Source organism: Lissotriton helveticus, chromosome 4_1 (assembly GCF_964261635.1).
Source record: "Lissotriton helveticus chromosome 4_1, aLisHel1.1, whole genome shotgun sequence".
NCBI classification, from domain to species: Eukaryota; Metazoa; Chordata; class Amphibia; order Caudata; family Salamandridae; genus Lissotriton; species Lissotriton helveticus.
In genome coordinates this window covers 836728719-836741393 of record NC_136063.1, presented here as the reverse complement: position 1 = coordinate 836741393, position 12675 = coordinate 836728719, and positions in this window count along the sequence as shown.

The following is a 12675-nucleotide window of genomic DNA, read 5'->3' as shown; positions in this document are numbered from 1 at the left end:
GAACCCTGTAAATAACCCTACCCTCACTACGAGTCACTGTATCGGCAAGGCAACGCTATGCACTAAAGGTGTCCCTCACTTCCCCGGTGTCCCCGAGTAAAAGAAAGAGGACGGAAAGTAATTAGTCCTTTCTTTGTTTTGTTTTTTCCCCGGTCATCCTGAGAGCTGCCTCGTTCAACTGCCCTGATCCCGGGCTAGAAGATTATCGGATAAGTGGCTGAACCCATAATCACCATGGACCCAGCGGAGTTCGCCAGAGACAGACTGACTTTAAGAAAGAAAAAACTGTACATGAAAATAAAACCCGCTTTGCCCAAACCTCGTGTCCAGCCCATTACTGACCCCCCTTTACAAGAGGTGTCAGAAGTGGGATATCCTGACCCGCACCAGCAATCCCTGATGGAACAAGTAATCCAGCATTTAATAGACGGACAAGATAAGTTGGAATGGGCTATAAAAAACCAGATTACCATAGCGGATGCAGATAGGGAGCTCTTTAAAAATGCCATCAGTGCTCAAATAGATAGCCTCCAGAAAGTAGCACAAGTGCCTAGTTCCAGCACCGACCGCAGATCGGGTGTTCCCCATCCCTCGGGGGTATCACTACAAAAATACGTTGCTGGTGAAGACCCGGACGCATTCCTCTCTAATTTTGAGAGAGCTGCACAGGCCTGTGGTTGGCCAATAGAGAAGTGGCCGTTCTTTCTAGCACCATTATTGAGTGGAGAGGCTCAAGCAGCCTTCCAAGTAGCTAATCATGCAGGAAACACTCCCTATGCAGAAATCAAAGACGTTATCCTTGACTATCTCCCGTATCGTGTACGGTTTAGAAAGGAAAGAGGGGTATCGGGGGAAAACCCCAAAACGTTATATTTGAGATTGAAGATGGCAGACGAAAAGTGGTTAAAACCGACTCAAAGAAGCAAAGAGGAGATTATGGACAATATAATCCTTGAACAATTCATGGAAGCATTGCCATATGGAACGCAAAGATGGCTCCGCCAGCATTCTGGATTGACAGTGGCCCAAGCCGTAGAAATGGCCACAAACTACTCTAGAGCCCAACCTAGGACTTTTGCGTGGGACTCAGAAAAAAACACCAAGCCAAATGTAACCCACAAAACAGAGAAAAAGAAACCAGAACCACTTCCACCCCTGAAACCACGACCCTTCCGGATGGACAGTGTGCAGTTCAAGGGAACCCAGTGTTTTGACTTGGGGAGTGGGGACATATAGCCCGGATGTGCCCAAAGCAGAAGCCTCCAGAAGAACCCATGGAGGTTGGATACATCCCCAGAGCTGTCATGTATACTGCCGAGATGGGACCCTCCTTCTATGTACGTATCTTGATAAATGATAAATATATCATGGGCCTGTTGGACTCGGGATGCCTCCAGTCCGTAGTACAGGAGAAGTTAGTACTGCCTTCTGAAATTATACCCAAAGAACAGGTACATATCAGATGCATCCATGGTGATGTAAAGCCATATCCAGTGGCCCAGATGGTCATAAAACCAGAAAATCGAGCCCCTGTAGCTATCAAAGTAGGAGTAATAGACACCTTGCCAGAAGATATCATACTAGGTGTGGATAACCCCGACTTTTTGTCACTGTTCAGAGACCGATTTCCTACCTCCTCTAAACAGGGCTCTGCCTACTTAGCAAAGGAACCTTGGGTACTGGATAGGAACTTTAGATTCACGCAGGCCAATGACACGACCCTCTTTAATGCCTGGGAATCTGCCCATGCTGGTAAGACCTCCACCTCCCTGACGTATCCCAGGTTTGTGATAACCAACGACCTGCTCTATAGGGAAGGCAAGGCAGGATATTCCCCTCAGTTGGTAGTACCTACAGCTTTCAGGGAACAGATCCTCTATTATGCCCATTCTCATATAACCGCAGGACACTCAGGGGCAGAAAAAAACACCCAAAACCTAACCAGACACTTTTATTGGCCTGGCATCTATAAAGAGGCTGAGTTGTACTGCAAGAAATGTGAGATCTGCCAAAAGAAAAACATGACACGTCCACAAGCGGTACCGCTACAATCCATGCCACTCATAGGAAAACCCTTCGAAAGAGTTGGGATGGATCTTATTGGTCCCTTACCACGTTCCTCGAGCGGACATACATATGCATTGGTCATAGTGGATTATCACACCCGGTTTCCAGAGGCTTTTGCCCTGAAGGCTCCCACTACTAAAAATGTAGCCGACAAAATGGTCGAATTGTTTTCCAGAGTAGGGTTCCCAAAGGAGATCCTTACTGACCAAGGTACTCCTTTTGTGTCAAAATTAATGAGGGAAGTCTGTAAGACGTTAGATTTACACCAGATTAGAACATCAGCATACCACCCTCAAACGGATGGCCTCGTAGAGAGGTACAACCGCACGCTACAAACAACACTGAAAAAAATGCTATCTGTAGAACATAAAGATTGGGATAAGGTTCTACCCCTGGCCCTGTATGTTCTACGGGCACAAGTACAGAGTAGCATAGGTTGTTCTCCTTTTGAGCTATTGTATGGTAGACAACCCAGGTCACTCCTGGAGATAACCAAAGATGCATGGGAACAGGAGGAGTCAGAGGAACAACGGTCTCTGTTGGACTATACCCAACAACTTAAGTCCAAGTTGGGAAAACTAAGAGATCTGGCGTATTCCCACTTAGAACAGAGCCAACGGAAACAGAAGTTCCAATATGACAAAGGGAAAAGATGGAGAAGACTGGACAAAGGAGATTGGGTATTGGTCTTGCTTCCCTCTTCCTCCCAAAAATTCAAAAGTGAATGGTTAGGTCCCTATCCTGTTGTAGAAACGATAGGCAACACCACCTACCGAGTACAACTATCCCCGTCCAGATGTCAGACGTTTCATATCAACCTGCTAAAAAAGTGGATAGGACCCCCTCCTAAATCAACACACTTCGGTCTGCCGGTAAACAGAAAAACAAGCACCCTAGAGCAGTTGCCCTTAAACCCTGAGTTGTCGGTGCAAGAGAAAGATGACCTGATGAAGGCAATAAAACCTTATGCTCATGTATTTTCTGATACCCCTGGTCTGACTCATTTGTCCGAACACAGAATACAGACAGAGGAAGGCAAAATAGTCAAACAACGTCCATACAGGGTTCCTGCAGCTAGAAGAGGGGATGTGAAAAGGGAAGTACAGGACATGCTCGAGTTAGGGGTAATCCGACCCTCCCACAGCCAGTGGTCTTCCCCTATTGTTATGATCCCAAAGCCAGACGGGTCCACCCGTTTTTGCATGGATTTTAGGGCCTTGAATGCCATTTCAGCCTTTGACGCTTATCCTATACCAAGGGTGGACGAGCTAGTAGAGAGAATAGGGGAGGCAAAATACATAACAACACTAGACCTCACAAAAGGCTATTGGCAGGTGCCATTGAGAGAAGAGGATAGGAAGAAGACAGCGTTCGCCACAGAAGAAGGCCTCTATGAGTTCAATGTTCTTCCCTTTGGACTGCACGGGGCCCCGGCCACGTTTCAAAGAATAATGAACAATGTACTTGCCACCCACACCAAATATTGTTCTGTTTATTTGGACGATATTGTAATTTTCAGTAGAACATGGGAAGAACATCTATCCCATGTACGGTACGTTATACAAGAACTCGACAAAGCAGGCCTACATATAAACGCAAAAAAATCAAGGGCAGCCTTTTCCAGGGTGAAATATCTTGGTTTCCTGTTAGGGGAGGGTGTGATAGCACCGCAGGAAGACAAAGTGAAAGCCATTGTACAAACCCCTTTTCCCTCCACCAAAAGAGAACTACGGGGATTCTGGGTCTAATAGGATACTATAGACGATTTATCGCGAACTTTGCGGCAACAGCAAGTCCCTTGACCGACCTACTGAGTAAGTCCTCAAAACCCTCCCACTTGAGCCGGCCGTCCATCGAAGCCAAGGAGGCGTTCGAAACTCTAAAAAGGGCTATCACAACAAGTCCGGTTCTCATACCTCCCGATTTTGAAAAACCTTTTTCATTGGCTACGGATGCCTCTGATATCGGACTAGGGGCCGTATTGTCACAGGAGGGGGAGGATGGAAAGGAACATCCTATTTTGTTCCTTAGCCGCAAATTGCATCCCCGAGAAAGGAAATACCCAACAATAGAGCGAGAATGCCTAGCTATTAGATGGGCCATTGACAAACTGCGATATTATTTGGAAGGTCGTCCTTTTGTGCTGTTTACAGACCACGCACCTTTACAATGGATGCAAAGAAACTCCTCCCAAAACCCTAGAGTTCTCAGATGGTTTTTGTTCCTCCAGACCTTTTCCTTTGTCGTAAAACATCGCAAGGGACGTGACAATGGCAACGCAGACTTTCTGTCTCGATCGCCTCTTCTCCCCGAACGGGAGAATCCAGGGGGGGAGGAGTGTAACAAGGTGTCCGAGTTGCCCAGTACCCAGGGGGACAGCGAGGAAATGGACTGGTGGACATATAATGATAAGGATTCCCTTCATCCTTCCTCACAGGACGAACAACACTCGTGGCATGCCCTTGCTGAAGGAAATCGATATGGCCCCTTTAACTGGCCGTGTGCCCCAGGAGAAGGCCCCTCCCACAATGACGTGTGCTATGCATCATTGGATAAGACACCGGAGGTCCAAGGGGAGGTGTGTGACATCACCGGAGGATGGGAGAGCAAGACGGAGGAATTGGTGCGAGAGTACGGAGCCCTGAACGCCGAGCCGGGACGAGAAGCAGACGTGCCCCAAGAAGAAGCAGACGCGCTACAGAAAGAAGCAGACGAGCCAGGAGGCCAACGAGACGGCGCTGCACCCGGCCACACTCCCGAGGGAGGAGTGTGGCTCCAACAGGTACGGGCCAAGTTCACAAGCTGGGTGGGGCGAAGGGGACTGTTCCCGCGTTAAATACCCTCAGCTTCCTAGTGGTCCCGCACCTACTTGAACCCTGTAAATAACCCTACCCTCACTACGAGTCACTGTATCGGCAAGGCAACGCTATGCACTAAAGGTGTCCCTCACTTCCCCGGTGTCCCCGAGTAAAAGAAAGAGGACGGAAAGTAATTAGTCCTTTCTTTGTTTTGTTTTTTCCCCGGTCATCCTGAGAGCTGCCTCGTTCAACTGCCCTGATCCCGGGCTAGAAGATTATCGGATAAGTGGCTGAACCCATAATCACCATGGACCCAGCGGAGTTCGCCAGAGACAGACTGACTTTAAGAAAGAAAAAACTGTACATGAAAATAAAACCCGCTTTGCCCAAACCTCGTGTCCAGCCCATTACTGACCCCCCTTTACAAGAGGTGTCAGAAGTGGGATATCCTGACCCGCACCAGCAATCCCTGATGGAACAAGTAATCCGTTATGATATGTAAAGGGGTCCCTGACCAGACATTCAATACTAGGAAATTTTAATTATTTAAACAAAACACAAATGATGGTGACCAGTGTTTTTATTATCACTGTACCAGAGAAAACATTATTTTAGCGATTGCTAATGCAGTTTACAAAATTCCAGTGCGCCCACAAGGGGAGGGAGGGGGGGTGCAGGGGGAGGGGTGTGTTTCAATTAGTTAACATCACTAATCAAAAAAATCATTATGATTTTTTTGATTAGTGATGTTAACTAATTGGAATTTTGTAAACTGCATTAGCAATCGCTAAAATAATGTTTTCTCTGGTACAGTGATAATAAAAACACTGGTCACCATCATTTGTGTTTTGTTTAAATAATTAAAATTTCCTAGTATTGTATGTCTGGTCAGGGACCCCTTTACATATCATAACGTGTTACCCAGGTCCCTCTGATCACATGGGTCGAACCCCTCTATTCATAATATGGAACAAGTAATCCAGCATTTAATAGACGGACAAGATAAGTTGGAATGGGCTATAAAAAACCAGATTACCATAGCGGATGCAGATAGGGAGCTCTTTAAAAATGCCATCAGTGCTCAAATAGATAGCCTCCAGAAAGTAGCACAAGTGCCTAGTTCCAGCACCGACCGCAGATCGGGTGTTCCCCATCCCTCGGGGGTATCACTACAAAAATACGTTGCTGGTGAAGACCCGGACGCATTCCTCTCTAATTTTGAGAGAGCTGCACAGGCCTGTGGTTGGCCAATAGAGAAGTGGCCGTTCTTTCTAGCACCATTATTGAGTGGAGAGGCTCAAGCAGCCTTCCAAGTAGCTAATCATGCAGGAAACACTCCCTATGCAGAAATCAAAGACGTTATCCTTGACTATCTCCCGTATCGTGTACGGTTTAGAAAGGAAAGAGGGGTATCGGGGGAAAACCCCAAAACGTTATATTTGAGATTGAAGATGGCAGCCGAAAAGTGGTTAAAACCGACTCAAAGAAGCAAAGAGGAGATTATGGACAATATAATCCTTGAACAATTCATGGAAGCATTGCCATATGGAACGCAAAGATGGCTCCGCCAGCATTCTGGATTGACAGTGGCCCAAGCCGTAGAAATGGCCACAAACTACTCTAGAGCCCAACCTAGGACTTTTGCGTGGGACTCAGAAAAAAACACCAAGCCAAATGTAACCCACAAAACAGAGAAAAAGAAACCAGAACCACTTCCACCCCTGAAACCACGACCCTTCCGGATGGACAGTGTGCAGTTCAAGGGAACCCAGTGTTTTGACTTGGGGAGTGGGGACATATAGCCCGGATGTGCCCAAAGCGGAAGCCTCCAGAAGAACCCATGGAGGTTGGATACATCCCCAGAGCTGTCATGTATACTGCCGAGATGGGACCCTCCTTCTATGTACGTATCTTGATAAATGATAAATATATCATGGGCCTGTTGGACTCGGGATGCCTCCAGTCCGTAGTACAGGAGAAGTTAGTACTGCCTTCTGAAATTATACCCAAAGAACAGGTACATATCAGATGCATCCATGGTGATGTAAAGCCATATCCAGTGGCCCAGATGGTCATAAAACCAGAAAATCGAGCCCCTGTAGCTATCAAAGTAGGAGTAATAGACACCTTGCCAGAAGATATCATACTAGGTGTGGATAACCCCGACTTTTTGTCACTGTTCAGAGACCGATTTCCTACCTCCTCTAAACAGGGCTCTGCCTACTTAGCAAAGGAACCTTGGGTACTGGATAGGAACTTTAGATTCACGCAGGCCAATGACACGACCCTCTTTAATGCCTGGGAATCTGCCCATGCTGGTAAGACCTCCACCTCCCTGACGTATCCCAGGTTTGTGATAACCAACGACCTGCTCTATAGGGAAGGCAAGGCAGGATATTCCCCTCAGTTGGTAGTACCTACAGCTTTCAGGGAACAGATCCTCTATTATGCCCATTCTCATATAACCGCAGGACACTCAGGGGCAGAAAAAAACACCCAAAACCTAACCAGACACTTTTATTGGCCTGGCATCTATAAAGAGGCTGAGTTGTACTGCAAGAAATGTGAGATCTGCCAAAAGAAAAACATGACACGTCCACAAGCGGTACCGCTACAATCCATGCCACTCATAGGAAAACCCTTCGAAAGAGTTGGGATGGATCTTATTGGTCCCTTACCACGTTCCTCGAGCGGACATACTGGTGGCCGGGGATGTGCCCGCAACACTACAAATTTGCAAAGGATTGTCCAAACTGCAACCCAGATCGCAGTCGTGAACCGGACCAGACTACTGCCCTGGAGTCCAGAAATAACTTTTAGTTCTTAGTGACGTCTTATGTCCAACCTTACGTCAAACACGGCACCTTTCAGGTATAAATATACCAACGTTGCCTTAAACAAACACACGGTGGTTTGGCGCAGAGCGGCTATCTACTTGCCCGACGCCCAGCTGATGCGAGAGCCTAAGGAAGCCGACCCTCCCTTGACGCACTGAGAGAGACGCTGTCTTTTCTCTTGCCGAGAAATCCAGCTCCAGTGTTTCCAGTCACCCTTGCAGGTTGCTGGGAGATCGAGTCCTGAGAGAGAGATACAAGACCTCCTACATTCTAGAACCAAGGTACGAGCTGACTAAACCCTTAAGAGATTTCTTGATTCAGATTCTTGGCAAAAAACCCAACTTACCTTAAACTGCAACTTACTTACTCCTTCCCACGATTAGGCTTAGGTCAGGTACACCGGGGTAGGCGTATCTTAGAAGCACCAGTTGAGTACGTTAGTCAATGTTTTTATGTATGTATATATTTTATCCGTTTTAAAGTATCATATGGCTAAGAAACCATATCAATGCTTTTACAGTATTATTTCATAATACTCCTTTTACTGTACGCACTTTACTTCATGATAAGTATTGCAATTGTGGCAATTCATTTCTCTTGCATGAGAAAGAAGACTGCTCAATAAATAACACCTTTTATTGAAAACGCCCGTCTCTCTATTTCTCTGCACTCTGGTGAAACTAAGTATGCACCATTGACTGAGTGAAATAGTTGTCTATTGTTTGACTCTAGAGATATACTCTTTATTCTGAGGGAGCAACGTTGTCATGTTTATGCGGTTGTCAGAAACTAATCCCTTCTTGTCTAAATCAGGAGAGTTAACTCTTTCCTGAACATTCGAGAAAGTTTCTAGTGACCTCTGAGCTAGCTGGCAAAACTAATTAAGTCTAATATAGTCAGTAGAGACCTAGTTGACCTCAGTCCTACGTCTACACTGCTGTTTATATTATTTAAATGCGCAGAGCCTATTGGGAATAAAGGAACTACACTACAATACAGATAGAGACAAAGACAGATATGGACAGAGACAGATAGAGACAGAGACAGATGGAGACAGAGACAGGTAGGGGCAGAGACAGATAGGGACAGAGACAGAGAGTGACAGAGATAGCGACAGATAGAGACAGAAACAGATGGAGACAGATAGAGACATATGGAGACAGAGACAGAGACAGATAGAGACAGAGCGACAGAGAGAGATAGAGACAGACACAGAGAGAGAGATAGAGACAGACACAGAGAGAGAGATAGAGACAGTGACAGATAGAGACAGTGACAGAGAGAGACAGACCGATAAAAACAGATAGCGATAGAGAGACAGATAGAGACAGAGACAGATGGAGACAGCTAGAGACAGACAGAGACAGACAGAGACAGAGAGGGATAGAGAGAGATAGAGAGAGATAGAGAGCTAGAGAGAGAGATGGATAGAGAGAGAGAGAGAAAGAGAGAGAGATAGAGAAATAGATAGATAGATGTGTGTATGCCGGGTCTGATGGTTAAGTGGACAAATGAGTCCGCTGCAGGGGCCTGTGTTCAACTAATGGTCACAGGGTTGTTTTTTTTTGCTCTAGCCCCGCTCCTCCCGACTGACCCCACCCCCACCGGTGCGGCCCTCGACAGCAAACCACACTGTAAAATTGGCTCCCGAGAGAACGTTTGCAAGTACCCATGATCTATGTGAAGCCTCTGGTTGACATCGTCAGAAAACATGATCTCAACATCATATTCTACGCAGATGACACCCACCTCATCCTCTCCCTCGCAGAAGACACCTTCACTTTTTGAACCAACTTTCACAACTGCATGACCAGCATTGCCGAATCGATGAAGACCAACTGCCTGAAGCTCAACACGAACAAGACGGAAGTGCTGATCTTCAGAAAAACACCTCCCTGTGGAACGACACCTGGTGGACCCCAAACTCGCCCCACACACACCGTCCGACCACACCCGTAAGCTTAGGCAGTAAACTCACCATGAATCACCGGATCAACGCAGTCACCTCCGCCTGCTTCCTCACCCATCGCATGCTCCAGAAGGTCTTCAGATGGCTCCCAGCCCACACCAGGAAAATCACCATCCAAGCCCTAATCACCAGCAGGCTCAACTACAGCAACACGCTCTACTCAGGAACCACCAACCATCTCCTGAAGAGACTCTAGGTTATACAGAACGTGGGTGCCAGGCTCCTCCTCAACCTCCCCAGATGGACCAACATTACCCCCGACATCAGGAACTTCCACTAGCTTCATGTCAGTTCAAAATGATGAAATGCCTATAAGGACCTCCATGACCTAGGACCGGCTTGCATCAACCTCCGCCTGCAGACACCTGCATTCCGCCTTCCTCGCTTACACTCTCCTTTCTGTGTCATACTTCCTTTTCCCTTGCTGTCCCACCAATTTCTTCCCTTACTTCCTCCTATCTCCTAATTCAATCTTCCTCTCTGTGTCCTAGGACCAATGAAAGGATTTTTACCACCCTGGAAAAAGTACCTGTTTTCTCTACCACCCCTACGCCCCAAGCACTGGAACCAGATTTTCTCCTGGTACTGGTAATATGAAATTCACCACTTGCGGCATCTGAGGCATTCATTTAGTATTCCTTCTTCAAAACTCACTCAATCCTATCCTCTCCACATCCTTTCTCCTTTCTCTTCTATTTTCTAATATATTTTTTATTAAAATTTCTCAGACATGCCAAACATTCACCTAAATTGGCATTCCGCCTCCCGCCTTTCACACAGAATAGCACTTTATAAGTATTAAGATAAATACAAAAAAATAAAAAGGATTATTTACATAGTTAAAATATGAGTGACCAGCTCACCACGTGGGTTGCATAACAGTTTTCTCAAACAGGAATATCCCGTACCCCCAGATTCCTGCTAACCCCATCACCCCCTCAACAATCCTCTACAATCAGTCCAGATCTTGGCATGTTTATTCAGGCAGCCGGTAGATTTCCGCCTTCCTTTTCTTAATCATGCGCTTCTTCCATCTTCCTCTTTCTCATGCCTCACTTCACTTTCTCTTTCTCGCATACCTTCCTCTTTCACACTTCTTTATAAGCATTTGATCTCTACTGATGACGAATAAAATCCAGAAACACGTGTCTAGAGATGTACAGCACTAACCTGCACCAACTTCGGTGAAACACTCGAGCAAAATACCAAGTAAGCGTGCACTACAAACTGCATTTACCAGAATGCTAAGGGGCGAACTGTGCTGGGAGGTCAGCAGTGTGCTCCCACCCCTTCCTGTTCTTCATATGCATGCCCTATCTCTCTCCATCTCAACACCCTACTCTCTCCCTTCTCTATTCATTTTATTGTAACTCACTTCACATCCACGTAACCTGCTCTCTTCCAAACCATCACCTTATCATCCTCTATCACAACTTCTTTTCAAACATATTATTGTCTCATCATATTCTTTTTTACCGAGACTTTTTGAGGATTTTTGATAACTAGCAAAATCCCTAGGTATCTCCGTTTACAAACATTTGAATATGCAGTCGCACATCTCTATAACCACCAAGGGAGCTAATCACAAGATGAGTATATTAAGGAAACTCAAACCCTTCCTCCCTCAGGCAGATCTAAAAATTGCAGTAGAAGCCTTACAAAAGCACCACCCTCTGTCGTCTCCCTAAATACAAGTTGGCCCTGCTGAGAGCAGCACTGAATGCTGCGGCTAGACTGGTATCTGGGACCAAAAGAAACAGTCACATCTCACCAACCTTGAAAGCACTGACTTGGTTGCCTTACGAGTCAAGAATACACCTTAAAGTGGCGTGCAAGACGCACAAAGCAATTCACAACAATACACCCAGTAACTTGGCGCAAAAATTTGAAAGTCTGGAAGATGCAGACAACTATGAAGTGCGAGCACTTTCCTTCTGAAACCTCAGTCCTTCCATAAGAAGAGAACAGGCTGTAGAGCTTTCTCATGGATTGCACCAAAGATTTGGAACTCTTTACCTCCACTAGTGCGTGGAATCACTTCCTTTAGTGCATTCAAAAAGGAAGTAAAAAGACTACTTATGAACAAATTCATCGCCTAAGTTTTAATTATAGGAGGTCACTGAGTCATCTTTAAGATCCTATCACCACAACCTATCTCAGATGGATTGGTATAGTCTACCGTATGTAAGACTTATATCACAGCACTTTCTGCTCTATAATTGTATGTTTTCTAATGCTTAGTTGGCCGTGGGTCCGCCTGGTCATCTATACATTTTATATATCAACTTTGAATCGTTAGAAGTAATAATATGTATGTTTTCTAGCACAATCTCCTAACGTTCATTAACTGTCTATTGTACAACGTCCTGCAGAATCTCGATTCTCTATGTTTGTTATGTATATATTTTATATTGCAATTGTACAAATTGACAAATTTGAATGTGTATACCACCTCAACCATGTATGTTCTTTTATTGTAAAGCACTCTGATACCCTCGTGGGTCACGTTCGCGCTATATAAAACTGTATAAATAAACTATAAACAAATTAAAAGCATTAACTGAGGAATTACATAAAGAAAAACATTACCCAGAATGTATGTCATCCAGACAACTACATAATGTATAAATATCCTCTAACTGAAACACATATTATTGTGTAAATACTTTGTGGCACTCTGTGTTCTGAGATACCAGTGCAGTAGGTTAGATTGTAACCAGGTGCAAGTAGTTCCACCGTGACCCCACATGTTTCTGTGTTTGGTGGGGCATTCTCAAGCCATATAAAAGGGCTCTTCCTCAATCTACCTACCTCAGCTGCGCATCTAATAGTGGTGACGTCTCCGCTCACTGATGTTTAGTGATGTCCCTTTTAGCTAGAAGTATGCAAATCCCCACCCGTGTGCTCTCTCCTCTAGACCCGTCCACCTTCTCCAAACTACCTGCTAAACATGTGTTGAGAAAGAGCCCACCGGCCTTTCAAGTTCCTCAGATAATGTTCTCAT